This window comes from Ascaphus truei, chromosome 8, assembly GCF_040206685.1.
Source record: "Ascaphus truei isolate aAscTru1 chromosome 8, aAscTru1.hap1, whole genome shotgun sequence".
NCBI classification, from domain to species: domain Eukaryota; kingdom Metazoa; phylum Chordata; class Amphibia; order Anura; family Ascaphidae; genus Ascaphus; species Ascaphus truei.
In genome coordinates this window covers 70375073-70401949 of record NC_134490.1, presented here as the reverse complement: position 1 = coordinate 70401949, position 26877 = coordinate 70375073, and the positions used below count along the sequence as shown (strand labels likewise).

General features: G+C 44.5%; 1 protein-coding gene across 4 annotated transcripts in view; it reads right to left on the bottom strand.

Annotated features, from left to right (window-relative positions):
* NEURL1 (neuralized E3 ubiquitin protein ligase 1) overlaps window positions 1-26877 on the bottom strand; it is a 278678-nt gene that overhangs the window by 24225 nt on the left and 227576 nt on the right. The gene's annotated exons all lie outside the window — the stretch shown is intronic.

Here is a 26877-nt window from a genome sequence, read left to right as displayed (position 1 = left end):
TAACATGAATTCTGCCCAATTTGAGTTTTTCCACCTCTGCACATAGAAAATCTTGCCTTCTATTTTAATTCTTCCCCGATTAAGGTATTTAAGGAATCTAAATTGAATTATTTGTAACTGCCAAGTTCTTGTGGTTTTTTTTTTAGCTTTGTACAGTGAACAGGTGTTGTACATACTGTGCCGCTTCTTTCACAGATTTATCTAGTGATATTACACAACTGAATGCATCTAGCCAAGTTTCATATAATGATATAAACAGTCACAGACTTTTCAATGGATGCCAGAATGTCTGCATTTTATGTATATCCAAGTAACTATCAAGGATTTAAAGGGGGGAAAAAACTCGCAACATATTTATTTAAATTCAGATATAGACATTTAAATTGCCCCCCCCCCCCCCCCCCACCCGATTAATTATGCTGCCACGTGATGTTATGATGTTTTATTCTTAAAAGATGTGAAACCTACTGTGTAATAAAGGTGCCAGGACTTTTACAAAGCACCTCAATATCCTGGGACACACTTTTCATATACAGTAGCACATAATAAATGTCTTGTTTTAAGACATAGTGCAGGCCAATTTAGCAGCCAAACAAGGAGGTACATCCGTTGTGCCAATGGAGTCTCCACTTTGCGAGTGCCATTCCATTTGAGATGTTTGGCATATTACAATACAGTAGATAAGTCAGAAGGGAATGAAACTTGTACCAAATTCCATTATGATTTTTTTAATATATCTCTAGGACAAAATATTCAGATAAACTCTTCCACTGCCAAAGAGTTGCAGACCCATCTGGCAGTGGATAGGATAGGTATAATCCATGTATAAATCAGAGAATTAGAAAGGGGAGTTATCTAACCCAATATTCCACGCTGCTTGGCTTTCTCACTTGAACCATGGAATTTTCTATGGTCTTCCAACAACCAGGGATTCCCCGGGCTACCCTACTTAGTCCAAATCGGCACAAAAAAAACATACAAATATCAGGGGAGCCAGGAGACCATGGATGAACTCCAGGGAAACCCCTGTTTCCGATAGGATTTTAAATAAACAAACCTTTTTTGGGAGGAGGAAGGGAAGGGGAGAGGGGAACTGCTGCTTTAAAATGAAATAACTCTACTTTATCAATTTTTTAGTCATGCAATTTACATTTCGAAAAAGGCTTAATTACTTTGTTGGTGACAACTGAGGTTCAGTTCAAATGAATGGGCCATGAAGGTGTCTTCCAAAGCCTCAATGCGACAGAGAGTTTTGTGAAGTACCTCCCCAAGCATGCCTTTATATAACACGTGGGAAGATACCTGTGCATAAAAAGTAACACACCTGAGATAAGTGCTAATTTGGATCATTTGGATATATTTGGCATATCCAAATTAGCATATGCAGTATCTCTTCTACAAACCCCATATTTCAGGGTCTCGATGGGAGTAACGGCACATTTAGGTAAGACCCGCGTAACGCTATGTTATTTGAAGTTAACGAAAGGCAGCGCTAACATAACAAGGCATTAGCTTAACAAGGCTCTAAGCCCATGCTAATGAGTCAAACAATGGCCCTTTTACACATAATTAGCTTTGTGGATATGAGTTAACCTCAGACAAAATGATGGCCATTACCAACTTTGATAATGTTAATAATGTCCGGTTAAGAGCCCTGATATAATCTACCTCTGTGGATCTGGGTCATGATCTTCTGCAAAAGGTGTAGTGTAAACCCCTATAAACCTGTATATATACACAGGACACACAGACACACAGACACACAGTACACACAGACACACACACATGGAATAGAGATATATCTAATATTCCACACTACAAAACAAAGGGAAGGATCACTAAATCAGGTATAAATTCTTGTTAACTGGCTAGAGAACAATGAGAAAAATGAAGTGTAGATTTCATGCTAGAGAAATATTCTGTTTTTTGTTGGGTTCTTTTTTTTACATCCTAATATTCAGTTACAAAACCTAATTGACGTTCAGTTAACTTCGCATAAGCAATAAGGCACCGGATCCTTTAAATCATACTCAGCCATCGCTTTGAACTTTTATTGCACTGTGACATAAGATGTAACTATTTTACTAATGCTTTAAAAAGAATATTTAGCCCTGCGCCACTACCATGGCAGTTGTGTATCAACATAAAAAATATACAACGAACTAGCACTCACCCTGCCTTATATATCTCAGCTGGGGGTGCTAGGATCCTACATCTTTACCGCTTGGTGCAGACAACTACTGTGTAAAAAAAAAACCATACTGATCAGCACCCAAAAAATAAATAAGAGAAAGTGATACTCACATTTTCCTTTTGGTCTCACCAGGTTTCTGCTTTAATGTATAAAAAAAAAAAAAACCCCAGCAGAAATACAAAACAAGTCTGAACACATAAGGAAAGGAAAAATCTCAAGGCCTCCTGGCCCCATAGTCAGAGTTGATTAAAATTAAGCCTGGCAAAGGGGCCAGGAGGCCTTCAGCCGTTGCACATTTAACATTGTGTCTGCTAACTTTTCCGTTCCTTGTGTGTTCTGATCTTTTTTGTATTGCTTTTTGTGTGGATACATTAGAGCACGGGGAGCACAAACTTTTGCTGCTGCTCCCCCCCGTCTTGCCTGCCCCAGTGCTCGTGCTCCCCCTACCTTGGAGCTGCGTCACCCGGTGCGTCTGATGTCACCTGACCCTGCGGGGGTCATTTGACGCCACTTTGCCATGGCGACGGGTCACACAGCCTGTCTGAATCACGTTAAGTTGAGAGTTGCAGAGGCCTCACGCGATCCCCAGCGATTTCATTTAAATGCCTTGGGGGAAGAGCGGGGGGGCCTCTGCAACCGCCCACGCCCCCCCAGAAAAATCCCCCCCCCTGCATTAGAGAAGAAACTTGGTGAGACCCAAAGAAAACGTGAGTCCATCATGTTCTATTTATTTTTGGAGCGCTTACCCACTATGTTTTATTTCTTTTTCAAAATAAAAAACTGAAATTGTGTTACCTTCACGCCATCACACTTTTGTGAATCTACTATTTGAATAGAGATCAACTACAGTCAAATGATTGGAACCAAAATCTTTTTCCTAGACTGGAGTAGCGACTTCACAGCATTGAATAAAATAGGAGTATCTACTCTTGTGTCTCTTAGTAACACTATTTTGTCCTTATTGTTCCTCACTTACACAAACTTGTGATTTAAGAAGTGGTTGCAGTGAGCAATAAGAGTTACATGACACATACAGTATGTGATGATGGCAAGAATCAACATTGCCATCTGGAAATGCTATCTTGTCTAGATTTCTTGCATCTATAAACTTTACCTAGCCTGCAGGGCTAACAGACCTGTGCAACATATAAATAATGTGATTAACAGACAAAAGTAACAAAATCAATATAAGTTATGTGCATTTAGAGCAGGGGTGGGCAACTCCAGTCCTCAAGGGCCACCAACAGGTCAGGTTTAAAGGATATCCCTGCTTCAGCACAGGTGGCTCAACCTCTGAGCTACCTGTGCCGAAGCAGGGACTGATTGAGACACCTGTGCTGAAGCAGGGATAGCCTTAAAACCTGACCTGTTTATGGCCCTTGAGGACTGGAATTGCCCACCCCTGATTTAGATTAAACTTTGTGGAAGGTTTACTCCTTGTGATAACTACACATTACCCATAAATGTATAAAAATATACATTTTATGAAATCCCAAGTTATATTTAAGTTTCGTTTTTTTTAAATAATACCAGATGGAAGGGAGACAACATGTGTCCCTTACTCTAGCACTGTCATAACATATTTTAACTCCTAATAAGTTATCTCAGCAGTCATAACAAAACTTCTGCCTTCATTGCTTCCTTGTACATTACTAACCCATTCTGAGAATTTACTCCCAAGGTTTTAACATTTTGTGGCTCAAGGTCAATTTTACAGCCTGTAACTTGCCAACATCTCTATGTGAAATACTGTATCCTTTGTAATCAAATGTGGCAAGCAGTGCGGTACTGATTCCACATGTACATGTGATGTTATATGCTGTCATGTTTGTTTAAGTCAAATTGTATAGATTTCGACAATTACACTGTAATGTACATTCCGTAGATCTTTAAGAAGCAATCCAAGAGGCACTTAAAAATAAAAACAACTTTTATTCTTTGTGACAAAGTACCTTCTTGCTGTGTACCTTTTGTCCAAGGATCAGCACTTTCACACAGCCTTCCAGGTAGAGGAGACAGTCTTCTGACACAGAGGTGAAAAGCTTGGCCTGTTTATTTTGCCATACAAATGCTACAGCAGATAACAGGAGTAAATCAAACAAACAAAACAAAAGTCTTTTTCCAAGCATAACACAGCTTTTCCAGCACACCCTCCTCTTGAGAGTAAAACAGCCCTGTCTTGCGCTGTTTAGAGCAACCTTTTAATCATCTCCCTGCTCAATCAGCTGCTCCAGTCCTGTGAAAGCTGGGAGAGCTAGAAGTCCCGGTCTGGATTCCCCTTGGTAAATCTCCAAAGCGTGGAGTGGAGCAGAAACCCTGCACTAATTTAGGGCTGTAATATCCTCTTTTCACTACTGTTCCCTCATATCTGTCACATATCCTCCCCTCCAGCTCAGACCTAGTGGGGTGAGCGACTGTGAACACCAGTGAATGCATTCTTGACAAGCCATCTGCATTCCCCTGTCTACTACCTGCCCTGTGTTCCACCGAGAATTTGTAGGGTTGCAGACTGAGAAACCAGCGTGTCACTCTGCTATTTTTCTCCCTATTCTGACTCATCCAGGTTAGGGGTGCGTGGTCTGTCACCAGCCTGAATTTTCTGCCTAACAGGTAGTACTTAAGACTGTCTACTGCCCACTTTATTGCAAGACACTCTTTTTCAACTATGGAGTAGTTTCTTTCGTGTGGGTTAAGTTTTCTGCTTAGGTACAAGATAGGATGTTCTTCATTCTGGTTCTCTTGTGAGAGGACCGCACCAAGCCCTACGTCCGACGCATCGGTTTGCAAAATAAATTCCCTAGCAAAATCGGGGGTTACTAACACTGGTTGGGCACATATGGCTTCTTTCAACGACCTGAATGCTTGTTCTAGTTCTGGAAACCATTTTACCATTACTGGATCTCTTGCCTTTGTCAGATCAGTTAAAGGACATGCAAGGGTAGCAAAGTTATAGATAAACCTCCGGTAATATCCAACTAGGCCAAGGAAAGTTCTCCTTATGGCTTCCACTTTAGCCATTTGAGGTTTCACTAACCCTCTACCAATAGAATATCCTAAATATTTGACTTCCTCTAAGCCAATTGTACACTTCCTTGAGTTAGCCGTTAACCCTGCAGAGTAAATCGAGTTTAACACTGCTTGTACATTTGGAAGGTGGGATTCCCAATCTTCCGTATGTATCACTACATCGTCTAAATATTCAGCTGCATATAATGTATGTGGCCTTAATATTCTGTCCATCATCCTTTGAAAGGTGGCAGGAGCCCCATGCAGACCAAACGGCAACACCTTGTATTGGAACAGGCCATCAGGAGTAGAAAAGGCAGTCTTTTCCTTTGCCTGCTCTGTGAGTGGAACCTGCCAGTAACCCTCGGTTAAATCTAGTGTGGTGAGGTAACGGGCTTTCCCAAGTCTCTCCACTAGCTCATCAGCCCTTGGCATGGGGTAGGAATCAAATTTTGAGATATCATTCAGCTTGCGATAATCGTTACAAAACCTTACAGTCCCATCAGGCTTTGGTACAAGCACAATAGGGCTGCTCCAGTCACTTTGTGACTCCTCAATCACCCCAAGCTCTAGCATTTTCTTAACCTCTGCTCTAATGGCCTCTCTACGAGCTGCAGGTATTCTATAAGGCTTAAGATTGACCCTTTTTCCTGGTTCGGTTATAATGTCATGCCTAATAACCCTAGTCCTTCCTGGAACTGCGGAGAATACCCTTTTATTTAATTTAACAAATTCTTTGGCTTCCCGTGCCTGGTGTATAGACAGGGCCTTTGATATGTTCATTTCTGGATCTGGGTTTTTCCTAGCGGGGAAGGCAGTGGTTTCCACAGTAATTAGAACCTCCCTTTCTTTCCAGGGCTTGAGTAGGTTCACATGGTATATTTGTTCAGGCTTTTGTCTGCCTGGCTGCCTCACTTTATAATTTACCTCACCCATTTTTTCAATAACCTCATATGGCCCATGCCATTTTGCCAGAAATTTACTTTCTACTGTGGAGATTAACACTAGGACTCTGTCTCCAGGTTGAAACCTACGGACCCTAGCATTCCTATTATAGCTATTCCGCTGGTTACGTTGGGCCTTTTCCATATGTTCCCGCACTATAGGCATAATGGCTGCATGCGTTCCTGCATTTGGCTTATATGCTCAATTACACTGGGGTGTAGTCTCCTGTTCCCATGTCTCCTTGGCTATGTCAAGTAACCCCCTAAGGTGTCTACCATACAACAATTCAAATGGTGAAAACCCAGTAGATGTTGGGGCACTTCTCTAGTAGCAAACATTAAATAAGGTAACAGAAAATCCCAGTTCTTTCCATCCTTATCAATTACTTTCTGCAGCATTGCCTTTAGGGTTTTATTGAACCGCTCCACCAAACCATAAGTTTGTGGGTAGTACACAGAGGTTTTTAACTGTTTTATGTGAAGTTTGCATAACTCCTTGGTTACCCGAGACATGAATGGAGCACCCTGATCTGATAGGATCTCTTTGGGAATCCCCACCCGACTACACGTCATCACTAACTCTTTAGCAATAGATTTTGCTGAGGCCGTGCGTAGAGGGATTGCCTCAGGATATCGGGTCGCATAGTCTAATATCACCAGTATGTACTGATGCCCCCTGGCTGACTTCACTAAAGGGCCAACAAAATCCATAGCAATGCGTTCAAATGGGACTCCAATTATGGGTAGGGGTTCCAACGGACTACGGTACGCTGGCAAAGGGGCAGTGAGCTGACATTCAGGACACGATGAACAATAATCTATTATTGCTGCCATCAACCCCGGCCAGTAAAAACTCCTGAGAATACGCTCTTTAGTCTTTTCAACCCCTAGGTGACCACCTAGTACATGGCTATGCGCGAGACTTAACACAGTGCCCTGATACGCTTTTGGCACTAACAACTGTTTTACTCTAACAGACTGTTTTTCCTCAAGCCGATACAACAGATCGTTATCACCTCAAAGTAAGGACAAGACAAGGGTCTGTCTGGATTAGTTGGGGTTCCATTCCTTACTGAAATGGAATTTCGGGCTACTGATTAAGTGGGATCAGACCACTGGGGACTCAAAGTTACGTGGGCTAACCTCTAAATCAATAAAGTCAATGTCTGGTTCCGGTCTATTAGATGGTCCGGCACCACTTTGTTCTGAGTTGTCGCCCACTAGTGCTTTTACAGGGTATGGCTGTTTACTCCCAGACTCATTTGTGCTGTCTAGTTCGTCTCCCAAAATGTCAGCAAATGGGAAATCATCATTACATTCACCTGACGAACTAGTGGCAAGTTTTTCAGCAGTTGGCCATAAATTTAGAAAATGGGGAAAATCTATACCAATAATCAAGTCATGGGCTAATTTTGGTACAAGACCAACTCGCCAATTTACAGAGCCACACTGTGACTCAACCTGTACTTCAGCAGTGGAGTAGTTATGTACATCCCCATGTATGCAGGAAATATCAATCTGTTGGGAGTCATCTACCTGAATACCATTTACCAAATCTGGGTCTATGAGGGTAACCATACTCCCTGAGTCAAGTAATACCTGAACCCTTTTCCCCTCTACCTGCACGGAACACCAAGGGTAACTATTCAGACAACCATTTTTGTTTGCAGAACACACAGTTTGGGCATACAGTGAGTAATCATCCTCATTATTACTACCCACATTATATTCCATGGGTTCAACCATTCTGGGACAGTCCTTTGCCATATGTCCAAACTCTCGACATTTAAAACATTTTACAGCATAGTCCCTTATAGTTTCTTCCCGCTTAACAAAGTTCCTTTCTCTTGTGGTTATGTCCCTGGGGTTATAGACCCCAACCTGTTCATCAAAATTCCCCCTTTTCCCTGGAACAGTCTTACCAATTTTGCTGGGGCTCTGGACCTTCCGGTTCTGAGGCTGACCTTGGATAGGGGGTTGAAGCCATTCTCCAGCTGCACTGTACCGTTCTACCAACGCGACTAACTGGTCAGCTGTTTGGGGATCACTCCGGTTGACCCAGCGACGAAGGGCAACAGGTAAGCCTCTCAGAAATCGGTCCATCACTAGTTGCTCCACAATGTGGCTGGATGTGTTGATTTCCGGTTGTAACCACTTTCTAGCAAGATGTATTAAGTCAAACACCGGTGATCTTGTGGCTTTATCCAGGTTGTAGGTCCAGGAGTGAAACTTCTGGGCACGGACCACCATTGTCACCCCTAGGCGCGTCAGGATCTCCTTTTTCAGCTCGCTGTAATCACTGGCTTGAGCCGGTTCCAGATCAAAGTATGCTTTCTGGGCCTCCCCACACAGGAACGGTGCTAGCAGGCTTGCCCATTCAGCCACAGGCCATTTTTCTCTCTCAGCTGTCCTCTCAAACGCCATCAGGTAGGCCTCTACATCATCTGCAGCCACCATCTTTTGCAGGTAGTTACTCTAACCACCTTTGGACGTGCTTCCGCGGCATCCCCGGTAAGCCTCTCAGATAGGCCATGGATCTCCTGCTGTAAGGCATGGGCGGTATTTTGCTGCTCCTCTCTGAGCAGTTGATGAGCTTCAGCCTGGGCCAGCACCAGTCTCTGCAATATTGCCATGTTTTCCTGCTGTGTGGCATGACCCTCAGCCAGCCTGCTGATGGTTTCTTGCTGTAAGGCATAACCCTCAGCAGCCCTTCTGTTGCTTTCTTGTTGTGTGGCATTAGTTTCTTGCTGTGTAGCATTAGTTTTTTGCTGTGTAGATGCGGTTTGGATCAGGGCTGTGACTACTTCCTCTATTCCCTTTTGCATCTTACAGGCTTGTCAGTCTGCTGCCCGCAATAAACTCCACCATATGTGACAAAGTACCTTCTTGCTCTGTACCTTTTGTCCAAGGATCAGCACTTTCACACAGCCTTCCAGGTAGAGGAGACAGTCTTCTGACACAGAGGTGAAAAGCTTGGCCTGTTTATTTTGCCATACAAATGCTACAGCAGATAACAGGAGTAAATCAAACAAACAAAACAAAAGTCTTTTTCCAAGCATAACACAGCTTTTCCAGCACACCCTCCTCTTGAGAGTAAAACAGCCCTGTCTTGCTCTGTTTAGAGCAACCTTTTAATCATCTCCCTGCTCAATCAGCTGCTCCAGTCCTGTGAAAGCTGGGAGAGCTAGAAGTCCCGTTCTGGATTCCCCTTGGTAAATCTCCAAACCGTGGAGTGGAGCAGAAACCCTGCACTAATTTAGGGCCGTAATATCCCCTTTTCACTACTGTTCCTTCATATCTGTCACATCTTTTAATATATGCAGCTTTTGATTACCTTTATTGATAACTAATTACCTAAGCTGCCGATTGATTAGTTCTCCCGTCATCGATCAGCAAAAATAAAATAAAACGGCGGGATGTAAAACTGTAAACCAGCCACATAACTGGTGGGTCATTTAAAAAAAAACACATTTCACGCCCGTTAATATTAGTTCTGGCTATTTCTGATTTGTCCTCTGTTGTTAATGTGAATGCCGAGTAGCTGCCTCATTGTACAGCGAAGGTTTAATAACAGAATAACAACTTGGCAGCCAGAGCCTGAAACTAGAAGCAGAGCCCCCCCTATAGCTACAAAGCAAACAGATACACCACAGAGACAAGTGAGAACTGTCTGTTTAATATGAACTCCACATGTTCCACCATTAAGAGTGAAGAATGATTCTAGCAGTTTTATCTGAAATCATATCAAGTTAAATCGTATTACTGTTCAATGAAAACTGGTTCTCCTTTTTCTGTACATGGGTTGACCTTGCTAGGTTTTTACAAATGTAATATGTCAATACTGTGCCTAAAAGATCAATACATCCAGAGTGGTGTATAAAAGCACAGTAATTATGGCAATGTTGTTAACATCATATAATATTGACTGGTAAATCGCTTGTGACCCTCCCCCCCTGCCTGGCTCTTAATGAGTTTAAAACAATAGTCTATGTACATGGCAGTGCTCAGCCGCGGTTACCTTTATCAGGGTGCTGGATGCGTGCAGGCCGGCCGTTGGCAAGCATGATGGACACCAGGAACTTTTATAGTACAAACATTCTCCTTTATTTGACAGCATCCACACCGTATATAAAGGAGTGTAATCTTCCGTGGGTTCGTACCAACCATTACTTCCCTAGGGCATACCCTCAGTTAATGCTCCTAGGGAGGTGCTGCTACTTGCTACTGGGTTCAGGGTCTGTAATGGGCTCCCTCTGTATAGGGTCCGTGCTTCTGTCATTTCCACAGGTCCCTCTTGGGCTATCCTCACTAATATATACCAGGGATCGCCATCCAACTTCACTGGCCTACTTACCACGTTTATAGGACTCTGGTGCTGAGGTAACAGGGGTATCCATTAGCCACCAACCTATACACCTCCTTCCCTCAGGATCCATGTGCAGCTAGTGGGCTCTCTGATACTGATCTCTCTTGGAGTTCCAGGGATACTTCTGGGCCACCCCCTATAAGATACAGGTTTCCCAATGTGGGAACCTGTACTCTTCTTTTGTTGCGTTGGCACACTGACCCTATCTACAAGGGGCCCTTCCATAACTCAAAAATACTAACCAAGGGCCTGTACTAACTTCAGGGGCTATTACATGATGGTGAACCTATTTACACATATGTACACTTGAGGTTCCTCCACTTGTCGCCTCTTTGGAATCTAACCTTCTAGAAGCCTCCCCCTATATCTTCCCATGATGTCCCTATCACTGGGCAGAAGTGGGCGGGGCTATGATTCTGCCTAGTCACGCAGCACCCAGATGGGGAAGGGGCATTACTCTGTGAGGGCACACACCATTAACCTCTTAAGGCTCTAGTAATCCCAAAGGGGTTACACATTTTTTCAGAAGGTAATGAATGTAAGGGCAAAGATGTTCATAATTACCCTTAACATGACATTGTAAGTATGCACTGCAGGTATCGCCAACTATATCCAGTGAACCATGAAACCCACAGACAAATTGCAGGCACTGAGAAATAAGCTCACAGCTATAAGAATATTTACAATTCCGGCCTTGTAAATTAGTTCAACCAAGTTTACTAAATAGCATGGGGTAATGTACTATGAAATGGCCACTTTCTCCTCAGTGACTGCTGTCTAAAATAACACAAGAGGTAATTTAACAAGGAAGGGAAATATTTTTTTAGGTGGGTACAAAATTGTAATGCTTAACTCAGGGATGGGCAACTCCAGTCCTCAAAGGCCACCACCAGGTCAGGTTTTAAGGATATCCCTGCTTCAACACAGGTGTCTCAACTGAGCCACCTCTGCTGAAGCAGGGATGTCCTTAAAACATAACCTGGAGGTGGCCTTTGAGGACTGGAGGTGCCCACCTCTGCCTTAACTGCTTGCTATAAAATGGAATCGCACTCCTGTATATGCCTAGTTACTAACAGCTGCAAGAATAGCCACATTGCACGGAAAATAAGCGTGGTGTGGTTTGCTAGGCGCATAAACACTTTCAGTGCTAAATGGGCCTTCTGCAATGATTTGCTACGCAATGATTTGCCCTGCAATGTACTGCAGACTACCACCGGCACTTAGGCCGTTAACAGAAATCTAAGATCACGCAGTGGGCTTTTGAAAATGTAATTACAGACAGCATCATACGGTCTGTTAGCGCAAGACTAGATAAGCACCAAACTTGTAATGTTAATGCTGGCCTCTCCAGGGAGCCTTCTGATTCTGGGAAATTCCCTGATACAGTTCATATCAATGCTCAGGATTTCTTTTATAATGTCCGTAGTCCTTAAATGTTCACTTAATTTATCGAGGGTCATTAAACACAGAATAAAACATTGTCATAAAAAATAAAACATGAAAAACTAATCAAAGTTACCATACATGCAGATATATCTGCTGGTGAAATATATAGATAAATCTGCTGATGTTGTAATAAAAATATATATTTTAACAAAGTCCTTAGAATTGCCAAAGAAATGTTATACTGTGACTATTAAAGAATAGACAAGTGGAATAAATCACATGCTCATGTTTATATTTCTGTTGGATAAAATGGGACTGTAAGAGATGTGTGCAGAAGTTCATATAATGGAGACCGATTTGGGTGAAAATTATATCTTGGTTTTATTGAGTCTGTTCCTGTATCCAGGCAAAACAACAAAATAACAAACCCCTATCCCTTTGTAAGGGCTAACTTACTTCCCCAGACCATACAGTATCTGCAGGACTGGAGGGATATTCGCATTACCGCCTATCACCCCAAAAGTCTCAGGAGGTACCATAAGCAGGTGGCCCTCCATGTCAGTCTCTGGCAGGTTCCTGGGTCCTCTGTGTCCAGGAAATATAGGTGTCTGGGTGTCTTGATCTCAGCACAGCCTTTGCGCTTAAGACAGTGGCTACGTGCAGGCTTCTGTGCTCTCCTTCTGTCAGCCCAAATGTGAGCTACGGAATCTCTGTCCTGTGTTTTACATGAGGCTTTTTACAGACCTCTCATTAGCGCAGGTGGAGACTTTTAATTGAGTGGCTGCAATTAACTCTCTCTCTGCTGGATTCTCAGAACTCTGAGGCTGCTTTATTTAAGCAGGGACAGTATATTTTGATTGCATATGATTTTAGGTTATCAATTCAATGCTTTAGCAATAATACTAGTTACTAGCCATTGGATTCTTTCTTGAAAAATGATAACATATTAAATGTTCTTAACATGACTCATATCCTTTTCGTCTAATTTAAGGCCATCCATTTTATGCATTCAAACAAACTATGGCCCTAAATTATATATATACTAGCTGATATACCCGGCGTTGCCCGGGCGTGGAAGGGCAGGGGGCATGGAGTGGAAGGGCGGGGGGGGAGGGGCATCAAAGGGCGGGGGGGGGGGACCAAGGGGCGTAGAAGGATGGGGAGGGCAAAGGGCAGGGGGCAAAGGGCAGGGGGGGCAGGGGGGCAAAGGGCAGGGGGGGGCGGGGGGGGGGGGCAAAGGGCAGGGAGGGGCGGTGGGGGCAAAGGGCAGGGAGGGGTGGCAGGGAGTGCAGGGAGGGGCGGGTTGGGCAGGGAGGGGCAGGGCAAAGGGCAGGGAGGGGCAAAGGGCAGGGAGGGGCAAAGGGCTGGGGGGGCGGGGGGCAAAGTGCTGGGGGGGCAGGGGGCAAAGGGCTGGGGGGGCAGGTGGAGGGTGGCAGGGGACAAAGGGCAGGGGGAGGGCAGGGGGCAAAGGGCAGGAGGGCAGGGGGCGGGATGGCAGGGGGCAAAGGGCAGGGGGAAAGGGCACGAGGAGGGAGGGCAGGGGGCAAAGGGCAGGGGGAGGGAGGGCAGGGGGCAAAGGGCAGGGAGGGCAGGGGGGGCAAGGGGCAGGTGGGCAGGGGGGCAGGGAGGGTAGGGGGGGCAGGGAGGGTAGGGGGGGTAAAAGGGCAGGGGGAGTCAGGGACACATTTAATAACCCATTCCCCTGCGTTTCCTCACCTTGCACACGGCCGCCCTCCTGTTCGTCCGGGTACAGGCCGCCCTCCTCCTCCACCTCGGGCTCCTCAGCGGAGAGGCTGAGACGCTCCGGTGAGGAGGTGCTGTGCCTTTCGCGGGGAGAAGCGGAGACAGCCGGAGGAGCGCCCTCGGGGACGGGGAGCGGCCTGTGTGAGGGGAGAGCCGCGTGCTCTGTGTGTGTGGGTGGGGGGGGGGGATAAGCCAGGAGGGGTGAGAGGGGGGTGAGCTTGGAGAGCGGGGGGGGGGGGGGGGGTGAGCGGGTGGGGGGTGAGGGAGAGCGCCGGGTGAGGGAGTGGCCTATGAGTGGTGAGAGCCGTGGGGAGCGCTCTCGGGGATGGTCAGCTGGGGGAGCGGCCTATGTGAGGTGAGAGCCGCAGAGAGCGTGGGGGAGGGGTGTGTGTGTGTGTGTCTCTCCGTCTCTCCTTTCGCCTGTCACTCCGCCTCAGGCCAATGAGAGGTGTGCGGGGGCGGGCGGGTCAAGGGAGCAATCTCATTGGCCTGGCCCAAGGTCCAATGGGATTGCTGCTAGGGACACAGGGAGGGACACAGGGAGACACATACAGACACGGACACATATGACGCTTTCAGAAATATATAGTAAGATGTAGCCATGTATCCTTTTGGCTACTAATCTGCCCTACCTAACACATAAGCCCTGTACCAGTGCAGGCAGTGTTAGGGTTAAATCTATGCCCTTGTGCTGCAGCAGTAAACAACTCCCATGAGTGACAGGGGGGTGGGTCTAAGGCCTGGGTACTGGGTACTGCCCTATCAGAGGCTCACACCTAGGACCCTCCCCTGGGTACAAAAGGGGCTGCAGATCCAAATTTAGAGGGTTCTCCTTCCTCAGGGAAGAGAAAGAGAGATCCCTCCCACAGGGGAGTGGGAACAACTACCCCATACTCCACCTGGGAGCATGGGAGCCAGGGATAGACCTCTGGGGCCTCAAACCCTGGGGGTTGAGTCCAGGGACCAGAAGAAAAGGCATTGTTGATGTGTACGGCTGTACTCAAAGACCAGTTGCTGCTTTTATACTCCTGCCTGTGACTGCAGTTTATCAGGGGGAGTGCAAGATGGATTTCCTGCAGGTACTGCACCCAGCACTGATGGGGTCTGCTGGGAATGGAGGCGCTGCACCCAGAACGAGATGAGAGCTCTATATCCAAAAGCCTGTCCCGTCTTCCCCACTACCATCGGCAGACACTCAGCAATCCTGTAAGCCTCATAGGTACAGCACAACGAGAGTACAGGTAACAGTGACATCTCCCAGAGGTTGGTGGAACACCTGTTACATTTGGAGGCACTTCCGAGATTATAATCAGGACAGGCATTTGCAGTAAGAGAAAGGAGGTACTCTCCTGTTATGGAAAATTAGAGGGCCCATGGGTGTAGTTTCCATAGGGGACCTTGTGGGATCTTGAGGACCGGGGTTCCCGCTAGATGGAGCTACAACATGGACCCCTTCTCTAGGTAAGTGGGCAGGCATCCGAGGAGGGGCTCCTGATGGTCAGGAGGCCAAGACCTTCATTTGAGGAGCTGCAGCTACTGTATACAGAGCTCAGGACGTTTTGACTAGATTATCTGGTCACTGGTCCTCCAGTTATACATCCGTCCCATTGGGTAACAGATAGTTATGGAATTCTGTTTAGCACTCCCCTTGACATCATATTCATGGGGTGTCTCCCGATTTCCCTTGGTGCCCCTTCATGTATTTTTATTATTATTATTTCCCATTTTTTAGATTTTCATCTGCATTTCTATTATATGTATATTATGAATTATCAAATATATACTTCTAGTTTTATTTATAGTTGTTTTTTTATGTGTATCTATCGCATTTATTGTTTGTTGTTTATGTTCTGTTATAGCTCTAATAGAGGTTAAAATTACCTGCACGTGTTAGGAACTGCATTGGTATTTTGTTGTAGTGTATATTTTAGTATGTTTATTGCCTTCCATGCATTTACTGGCTTCTGTCTGTTCCTCGCTGGGACTTTATCCAATCGCTAGCAGCAGAACCCGCTTGCATACGGCTTGCTAGACAACCCGTTTGGTATTTATACCACCTATTTCAGAGCCTTTCCATACGCCATTGAAAAAGTCGCTTCTAGTGACGAAACGCGTCAGGATTTGCATATGACGTCGTCGTCATCACGCAGTGAGCGCGACTTGGCCGTGTCGCGCTCTGAGCACCTTGGAGGCCGTGTTCTAATAATCCTGTGAAGAGCAGAGCCTGGAGCTTCCTGAGAGCCGATCAGTGGCACTACTCAGTCTCAGCTGTTGCTGCCCTTTTCGGGGAGGACTTCTATTGCGGGATCGCATGTCTGGCGGTGATATTGATTTTCACAACTGCCTATATTTTACCTACCCTTGCGAGCCTTTTCCCTCCCTTCCCCATTCCCACCATTAAATGTTTATTTTTTACGCAATTGGGCGTGCGCTTTCTTTTCTCTCTCCCTCTTGGGTTTACCTTTGGAGGTGGTTCATCCTTTTGAAAGCTGCCATCTACCCCTCCAACTGAAGCGTACCCTTTTGGATTTACAAGGGACTGGTTTTTCTCTGTTTTGTGTTGTTTGTACTTTTTGGCTTCTTTTCACATTTATAATTTTATCATTATTAACATTAATTTACACCTAATAAGATACTAGATCTTTCACATTTTGACATTTGACATTTATATAATAAATTAATCTATATATATATTTATTATAAATTGTATAGATAGGTTCCTTACCGAGTAGATCCAGGATCCCAAGATCACGAGGCAAGAAGGAGACAGCACACTTAAAGGTACAAAAAGCAGCGTGTATTCAGTAGAAAAACCGGCACATAAACGGTTTATGTGCCGGTTTTTCTACTGAATACACGCTGCTTTTTGTACCTTTGAGTGTGCTGTCTCCTTATGCCTCGTGATCTTGGGATCCTGGATCTACTCGGTAAGGAACCTATCTATACATTACCTGTATGGGACAAGCACCTTTTTACCACATATGTGTGTGCCATCTGTTTATTTTTATATTATAAATTGTATATATTTCTCACAAATACACAAATATACTCACAAATAGTGCTTTATTTGCGAACATTTCTTTCTTCTAAAATCTGTAGCTGCATCCTATAAGCTGAAACTTTCAAAAACTCCACCACGTTAATATTACTTCCGCGCTGCGTTCAAGATCTTTCTGGCAACTCCGTCTTGGTGACTGTGACACGGTCTTTTCTCTGTCTAAAGGTTGGACAAGAAATGCCTGTCTCTCAAGCTGTTGAGTCCAGCGAGGGAGCTGGTTAATTTCAGCATGAGGCAATTAACCAGCTCCCACTTGGATCATTAACATAGTCTGCTTGAAAGCAGTCTTAGGATCTCTAGTCCATGAAAACACCCTGGACGGCTGGAGAGAACACACAGGGACTATTTCTCTCTGACCCAGGAGTTAACTGACCTCCACCTGTGAACTGTTTCTCTGATTGCTGTTAGTAAGGGGCCCTAGCCCCCCAACCCATAGAGTTTGGCTTAACATGTCCGGAGCTGAATTCCTCCTTCGCTCTTAAAAATAATTCAAGTAGAAGTAAGGACTTAAGTGCAGATTAGTAATAATTACTCCTGTCCACGCGCTTTTCCATGTTTGTCCATAAATATGCATTATCTTATTCAATAACATGTTAATGAATTGCCTGGTTAAAAAGAAATCCTCATTTTTTTTATCACATTTGTATCCTTATTGGAGATGAGTAAATCTGGTATGATACTTGGAAATGAAGCCATGAATCTCAGTGTCTGAGAAGGCCAAGTCAGAATGAGTTTCTCAAGATCACACTGTGTTAGCGACCTACCAACTGAACCCAGACAACGGTATATAAAAGAGCAACGTCTTACTGCAGTAAAGCCATTACAATCATTTCACCACCTATAAGCACATTCACATCTCATCTGTGTCAAAAGGAGTGCTACTGGGAGTGTGACCTAATGTATACAACAAAAGACAAACTCCCAGTTCCACATCCAATGTGACAAATTATATAGTTAAATTCTTATCTGTCTGTCTTCTCATAAGTAAGAGTCATTTAGTTAAATTCTTTGGCCAATGTATTTCAAGCCTGTAACCATGCCAAGGTATACCCCTTCCACATATCCTAGCACACCCGCGTTCTTAACCTCTCTGATGGGGGGAGAAATGTCTCAATAGACTGGTCATTCACAGGTGTATAACAAAATCTGTTATTTAAAAGTGGGATGGAACGCTTAAAACCAGGGAGGATGGGTCACAAACCTCCAGAACAATGGTTTACCAATTGAAATTTGTGGACCCGTCTGAAACATGTGAATGAGTTTATAAGTGTTCTTTATCATTGCAAGTTTTATTTTACCATAACTTGTTTGTGTACTTTGTATGTATAATTTCAGCACAATTCACTTACACACGTGATACACGATTGCCATATTCCTTTGTATCCAAATAAGTCTATTCAGTTTCTTGTAAGATTCAGCACAACCTTTTAATACCGATTGTTATGATTATTCCTAAAAATGTAGTCCGCATTGAACAAAATAAAATGCATACGAATTGAACAAGAACAACCGAGCTTGTAATAATAAGGGAGCCTAGTGATTTTGAGAAATTCCTCTTCTTTAGTTAAGACTCTGTCACGTCAGGGTTTTCTATATTTCTCACCGCTGGCTGAGTCTCCACCAAGGAAAGTCCCCAACCTTAGCCTAAAAACCCCTTACCCTAGAAACTTTACTCTGGTCCCCTTACCCTAAAAACCTAACTCCCTACTATCCCTAAAGTTAACCCCTAATACTAATATATTCTAATGCACTTAACACCGGCGGCTTAATGGCAGTGTCGGGTGGCTGCAAGGAGATGCTGGCAGCAAGAGGTCCCTTCTGATCTTTGGTTCCTGAGATACTGCACAGGATCTGCAGGTCACAAGGAATCCACAATGTCATCGGCTGTAACTTCCTATTGGATGATACTGGTGGCCATATTGAATTCTCCATGAGGGAGTACCAGTACCTTCACCAGTAAGTATCTTGTGAACTGCTGATAATAGAGAGTAAGTATCTTGTGAACTGCTGATAATAGTGAGCAAGTATCTTGTGAACTGCTGATAATAGAGAGATTAAGCTATGGAGCCCCCTGGTTCCAAGTACGTAATAAAATGTACAGTACTGCATGAGAAAGCGATCAAAGTAATTAAACAGGGCAGATATACATTATCTGCAGGTCAAAAAGAAAATACACTGGTACTGTAAGTGCTAGAGAGATTGAAACAATGCGAGACTGAGTCATTGTCCCAAAGAGGTTACAATGTAAGACACTGCAGCAGGAAACAGGTACGTTTAGATACAGATGATATCGTACATTAGCTTTCAGATTCATAAATAATCCTTTCCCAATAACAAATGAAGGAGCCTGGACATCCTGTATGATGTCACTGTGACATTTTAATGTTGCCTATTACTAGATACAAATCTTATAGTCTCTGATTTGGTTTCTTATCATGACAGCATATGGTGACAATCTCACCTCTGGTACAAAGAAGGAGTTGATCTACGCGAAGATATATTGCATGGATTACCCGGAGGGTGAAAATAGACGCTGAAGCTGCTTTATTCAGCACCTCACACAGGTCACATACGTAATCGGTCAAATTGTTATGTTACTAAAGAGTGCCCTTAAGGTTAAGGCCTCTGAATTTAGAAGACTCAATGGGAAATCCAGATCATCTGAGTGTATTTGGGTACGTCAGTTTATTTCAGGCACCTATTTGATAGTAAACTCGTCAGGGACGTATTGTATTACAATACAAAAAGGAATTGTATAACTTTAGCATGAAATAACATGTTGCATGTATCCACTGCTACACATCTATAGAAATTACAGTGATCTATTTTAAAAAGAATCTCTTTCTTCCTGTATGTTAAAATAAATATTTTGAACTGAACCCAAAGAGGTTGTCTGTCCTATTTAACAGGAACATATTAAAATTATTTGCAGCATGGCATTAATAGACTTTTTAATGGCTCAGTGAGTAAAGACACTGACTGGCACTGAGTTTGAAGCAGGGGAACCTGGTTCAATTCCTTGTGACCTTGGGCAAGTCACTTTATCTCCCTGTGCTTCAGGCACCAAAAACATAGATTGTAAACTCCACGGGGCAGGGACCTGTGTCTGCAAAATGTCTCTGTAAATCGCTACATAAAACTAGCAGCGCTATACAAGAGCATGCTATTATTATTACATGAGTATTTCACCTCAGGAAGCTTCCTATTAAATGCCATTTTAAGACTGCACTAACTTTGAATCAATAGTTTCATTAGTTAACAGTCCCTGTACTGAGAAATAATAATATTGAGTATGTGTGTGCAATTCACAGCCCTATTATGGAAGTGACCCAACTTGACCTGAAAATGATTGGGGATTTTGATATTCATTGAAGTGCTTCAGTCTGATTTTTCTTGCCACTTTCATAGAAAGTTTCTGAAACATCAATACCCCACCGCAGAACCTACATTACATTTCAGCGAACAAATGGCACAGGCTTGGATTCATCATGCCGCGATGCTGGGTATCGCACCCCGATGTGGCAGTAACCAGCATTTACTGGCAGTTACTGATGGAGATGGTGGGAAATCGTGGCTTGATATTTCCCGGCCAAAGTATCTGGTGAAGAGAACTGGTTCTCAAGCAACGCCAGATTTTAGAAGTAATCAATGAATTAACAAATACATGTGAATTAACCTAGTTTATATAAGAATACAATACTATTAGTGGTTTAGTGATGCCAAAACATGGGCTTGGTTACTTATAATATGGTTGCAAATCAGTCATGGGAATTATAAAATGGTTAGACCAGGGGTCCTCAACTCCAGTCCTCAAGGCCCTCCAACAGGTCAGGTTTTCAGGATATCCTTGCTTCAGCACAGGTGGCTCAATCAGTGGCTCAGTCATTGACTGAGCCGCTGGTTGAGCCAGCTGTGCTGAAGCCGGGATATCCTGAAAACCTGACCTGTTGGAGGGCCTTGAGGACTGGAGTTGAGGACCCCTGGGTTAGACCATACTCTGTGTTTAATTCTATTTATGGATGCATCTATAGTTGGAACTGAATTAACAAGCTGTTTGTTGTATGGCATGGATCTGGTGATCTATTTTATGTAGAAGAGTTAGTATTCCTGAAAATGGGAAAAAACAGGCAACCTTCTAAAGAGAGAGCAGCAACAAAGATGGAGGAGAGAGATTTATTGAAATGAAAACGCACAAAAACAGAAGCTGCTGAAGGCTATTACTGAGATAAACATGTACCTTTTGTTGTGATTTCAGCTGTTTCTAAGGGACGAAATCCTACCAGATTTGTCGCTATGAAACACACACTCGGATAGCTGTTACCATGGCTATGCACGTACATCCTGATGTTCACATTTCCATCCTGTACTACCTCTCTACATTTTTGCACTGTGAGATTGGACGTCATTCACATATAAGTACAGTATTGCCGTAATGACTTCTGTTTAACTTATGTGGATGGAAAACTTTTAAATCCAGCACTACAATCTCTCTCTATCTCCCTCCCTCATATCTCTCTTATCTCTCTCTCACATATATCTCTCTTATCTCTCTCTCTCATATATCTCTCTCTCTCTCTCTCTCTCATATCCCTCTCCCTCTCCCTCTCATATCCCTCTCCCTCTCATATATCCCTTCTCCCTCTCATATATCCCTCTCCCTCTCATATATCCCTCTCCCTCTCATATATCCCTCTCCCTCTCATATATCCCTCTCCCTCTCATATATCCCTCTCCCTCTCCCTCTCATATTCCTATCCCCTCATATCCCTCTCCCCTCATATCCCTCTCCCTCTCCTCTCATATCCCTCTCCCTCTCCTCTCATATCCCTATCCCTCTCCCTCTCATATCCCTCTCCCTCTCATATCCCTCTCCCTCTCATATCCCTCTCCCTCTCATATCCCTCTCCCTCTCATATCCCTCTCCCTCTCATATCCCTCTCCCTCTCATATCCCTCTCCCTCTCATATCCCTCTCCCTCTCATATCCCCCTCCCTCTCATATCCCCCTCCCTCTCATATCCCTCTCCCTCTCATATCCCTCTCCCTCTCATATCCCTCTCCCTCTCATATCCCTCTCCCTCTCATATCCCTCTCCCTCTCATATCCCTCTCCCTCTCATATCCCTCTCCCTCTCATATCCCTCTCCCTCTCATATCCCTCTCCCTCTCATATCCCTCTCCCTCTCATATCCCTCTCCCTCTCATATCCCTCTCCCTCTCATATCCCTCTCCCTCTCCCTCTCATATCCCTCTCCCTCTCCCTCTCATATCCCTCTCCCTCCCCTCTCCCTCTCATATCCCTCTCCCTCTCATATCCCTCTCCCTCCCCTCTCATATCCCTCTCCCTCTCCCTCTCATATCCCTCTCCCTCTCATATCCCCCTCCCTCTCATATCCCTCTCCCTCTCCCTCTCATATCCCTCTCCCTCTCATATCCCTCTCCCTCTCCCTCTCATATCCCTCTCCCTCTCATATCCCTCTCCCTCTCATATCCCTCTCCCTCTCCCTGTCATATCCCTCTCCCTGTCATATCCCTCTCCCTCTCCCTCTCATATCCCTCTCCCTCTCCCTCTCATATCCCTCTCCCTCTCCCTCTCCCTCTCATATCCCTCTCCCTCTCATATCCCTCTCCCTCTCCCTCTCATATCCCTCTCCCTCTCCCTCTCATATCCCTCTCCCTCTCATATCCCTCTCCCTCTCATATCCCTCTCCCTCTCCCTCTCATATCCCTCTCCCTCTCCCACTCATATCCCTCTCCCTCTCCCTCTCATATCCCTCTCCCTCTCCCACTCATATCCCTCTCCCTCTCCCTCTCATATCCCTCTCCCTCTCCCACTCATATCCCTCTCCCTCTCCCTCTCATATCCCTCTCCCTCTCATATCCCTCTCCCTCTCATATCCCTCTCCCTCTCATATCCCTCTCCCTCTCATATCCCTCTCCCTCTCATATCCCTCTCATATCCCTATCCCTCTCATATCCCTCTCCCTCTCATATCCCTCTCATATCCCTCTCCCTCTCATATCCCTCTCCCTCTCCCTCTCATATCCCTCTCCCTCTCCCTCTCCCTCTCATATCCCTCTCCCTCTCCCTCTCATATCCCTCTCCCTCTCCCTCTCATATCCCTCTCCCTCTCCCTCTCCCTCTCATATCCCTCTCCCTCTCATATCCCTCTCCCTCTCCCTCTCATATCCCTCTCCCTCTCCCTCTCATATCCCTCTCCCTCTCATATCCCTCTCCCTCTCCCTCTCATATCCCTCTCCCTCTCCCTCTCATATCCCTCTCCCTCTCCCTCTCATATCCCTCTCCCTCTCATATCCCTCTCCCTCTCATATCCCTCTCCCTCTCATATCCCTCTCCCTCTCATATCCCTCTCCCTCTCCCTCTCATATCCCTCTCCCTCTCCCTCTCATATCCCTCTCCCTCTCCCTCTCATATCCCTCTCCCTCTCCCTCTCATATCCCTCTCATATCCCTCTCCCTCTCCCTCTCATATCCCTCTCCCTCTCCCTCTCATATCCCTCTCCCTCTCCCTCTCATATCCCTCTCCCTCTCATATCCCTCTCCCTCTCATATCCCTCTCCCTCTCATATCCCTCTCCCTCTCATATCCCTCTCCCTCTCATATCCCTCTCCCTCTCATATCCCTCTCCCTCTCATATCCCTCCCCCTCTCATATCCCTCCCCCTCTCATATCCCTCCCCCTCTCATATCCCTCTCCCTCTCATATCCCTCTCCCTCTCATATCCCTCTCCCTCTCATATCCCTCTCCCTCTCCCTCTCATATCCCTCTCCCTCTCCCTCTCATATCCCTCTCTCACTCATATCTCTCTCTCACTCATATCTCTCTCTCACTCATATCTCTCTCTCACTCATATCTCTCTCTCACTCATATCTCTCTCTCACTCATATCTCTCTCTCACTCTCTCTCATATCTCTCTCATATCTCTCTCTCTCATATCTCTCTCTCTACCTCTACCTCTCTCCCTCTCTCTCATATCTACCTCTCTCTCGCTCTCATATCTCTCTCGCTCTCCTATAGAAAAACAAAACATGTAATAATTCTTCCTAATAATAACATTTTGGCAGAATACATAATTGTTTAACAGCTGCCTAGAAGTGGGTCTTACACTATCCCTGCTAATAATAAACATGAAAGGAAGCCGAGTTCATTAGTTTTCACCAATTTAGATGACCAAAGATGCCAGGTATAAATAGAATTGCGATAAATACCTAGATTAATGAAACATTAGCCCCTAATAATCATGCTGCACATAAAGGCATGCATCATGTCCACTATGCTAACTAGAAAGTTAATACTCCTTACTACCTACCTAACTACCTACTGTATTGCATGTGATAAAGGCTAGTAACGTTTTTGCCATGCAATGCTCTAATACTCACCCAGGCATGCAATGGATTAACCTGTACCACCACCCTCTTGGGGGGTGGGGGGGGGGGGTTGGTTAAGCTCCATCCCCAAGGCACATACCCCCATCACTTACCCCCTCTGATCCAATAACACACCGTCCATCTAACAATGGTTACTAGTCTACAAGACAAATGTCTAGTATCTCAGTAGGCCATCGCACTAATGTATCAATATATACACTTTCATACATATATTTTAATATAAATGAAAGTGGTAAATGACCCCTTCACCAACAATACACCTACCCAGGCTTTATGAACCTTTTACAATATTAACCCTTCAGTAGCCAAAGGGACTAGCTGGTGACTAAAGGCTACAAAGGGATTAATATATTCATAGATACCTACTGTACTACTAAACCACATACAGTCCCCCATTGCATACTTACTATTAGCCAGTTAGTATGGCGGAGATACTATCGTTACTAATAGTGCAATATAATGTATTTCACTAGTCCAGGGTTTACAATTAGGTTTTCTATATCACAAATGCCCCATACAGTAGATTGCCAAATTCAGAGGCTTTGGCCTAAAATGATCATTTACCCGGTACACTCTCCTTTATGGAGTACAGATTAATAGCAGCCAAACCCTTCCAATGGTTATTTGCCATTGAGCCAAACAAAACATTAATTTTCTTTATCGGGGTGGCTTCTGGTATCCATCTTTATTGAGTTAGGAGAAGGGGCTTTGGCATTTTTTCGCCATATCTTTGCAGCAAAATTGGTGAAGCCGCCTCTTCATGGTATTGTTACTAGGACCCATAGTATAGATCAATTTTTGGACCTTTTTATAAATAGGTGAAAACTTTTTCAGCATGGGGCATTAACCACCACTGTAGTATTTCATAAATAATTAAACTAATGATTTGCATATGATGTACAGACAGGGGGGCTCAACTCCAGACCTCAAGACCCCCCAACAGGTCAGGTTTCAGGATATCCCAGCTTCAGCGCAGATGGCTCAATCAGAGGCTCAGTCTTTGAGTCCCAATCTGCACCAACCTCTGACAGATGTTCATGCTATCTGTGTACTTTCCGGTTTCCTTATAGATCTTTTACTGTCATAGGTTGATCAAGTGTTTGAACACTACACAAATATATAGACCTAGTAACTTATTAGAAATACCTTCCCCAGAAGAATAATATACAAATATATAAACCTAGTAACTTATTAGCAATACCTTCCCCAAAAACAAACAGTTATAGCAAATCTAGAAAACAGTAAAAACACAAAATATATTTATTTCAAACTTATGTCTGTATATTCTATATATACCGAAGTAGCTGTGAGAATCCCAAGATGTACAGTGACCATATTTTTCCCGGGACGAACTGGACTGTTTGCGCATGCGCAGTCAACACGGGCCCATGCACAGCTGACGATTACAAATAAATGAAGAGAGTACAGGGAAAACGGCGGTGCATCTGCAGCAGATGCACCGCCGTTTTCCCTGTACTCTCTTCAATTGTTCCTTGGTAGGAGCACGCAGGACAGGACCAGGATATCCCCAAGGTCAGCAGTGAGTAATCCATTTACTTCATTTATGTGATCAGTCCCACACACGGTTACCTAGACCACCACATAAGACTTACCTACATGGCTAGTGGCATAATCTATGGGAGTGTGTTTAACATTGGACTTTCTGGAATCCTGAGTCTTATGAACTGTCCTATGCTATGAAGATGTTTATATTTTTATATCATGATCAAACATTGCCTACTCCCGGTTAGCATCACAAGTGGGAATTAACCCTCCCCTTCCCTTTCATGATTACAAATAAATAAATGGGAAATTTACTACAATTTCTGCCACTGGGATAAAAAACAAAAAAAACGGGTCTGGTTACCCTACAAAGACGCAAAAATCCCAGGCGGCCGCTACGAACAATAGAATTATTGTAAGAAATTAGCCATATTCCTGATACATACGTGGTAAGGTCAAATAGATACAATGAGTAGAATTTAGGTGATTATCCAGACACTAGTATTCAGGTTTATTTATTATTTATCAAAGGGTAAAGAAGGGTGGGAAGCCATGTTGGTCCTTCCATTTAGTAACAAATAGAGACAAAATGGACCAATGAAGGAAAGTTGTATTCATTCTCACCTACTTAAGGAAGCCTATCTGGCATATCCCAAACATCCCCCTCCCACACCACCCCAACCCTATTGCTACCAGCTGTGAGGCTGGACCAAACTCCATGCGATCTAACACCCCTCACATCCACCCCCAACCTTAATAGGACCAGCTATGCGGCTGCATCATGGTCCATCCTGGGGTATACCTCATCCCACGAGCAGTGACTATTCCATGCTCCAAAATATTTTGGTGCTTTACATAATAATATGTGACATTCAGGTATGAATTTGTGACTTCTTCTAGGTTTAAGTCTCTCTCGCTCTCTCTCCAGATTAGCAGCGGTCACACCTAGCTTTACCTTGTTATTGTACTTCCCCGCTCTCCAGTATGAAAAACTAGACGGTGCACAAGTATATACTGTGCAGTGCTCACTAAGCAGCTAAATAAGTCCCCTAAAGCATGGGTGGCTGTCATGGAACAAGAACTACATTTCTGACTCACCCCCTCTCTCCTTTGCAGCTTCTGCCTGTCAGATCTCATTCCCAGCTGCATGGAGTTTGCACACACATACTGTGCCTGTGTAACTTGCAACAATGTTGCATTTCTTGCCTCTGGGCATGGAATCAGTGAGCTGCTACTGCAGTTTCTGAGATCCTCACCAGAATGGGCTAGTC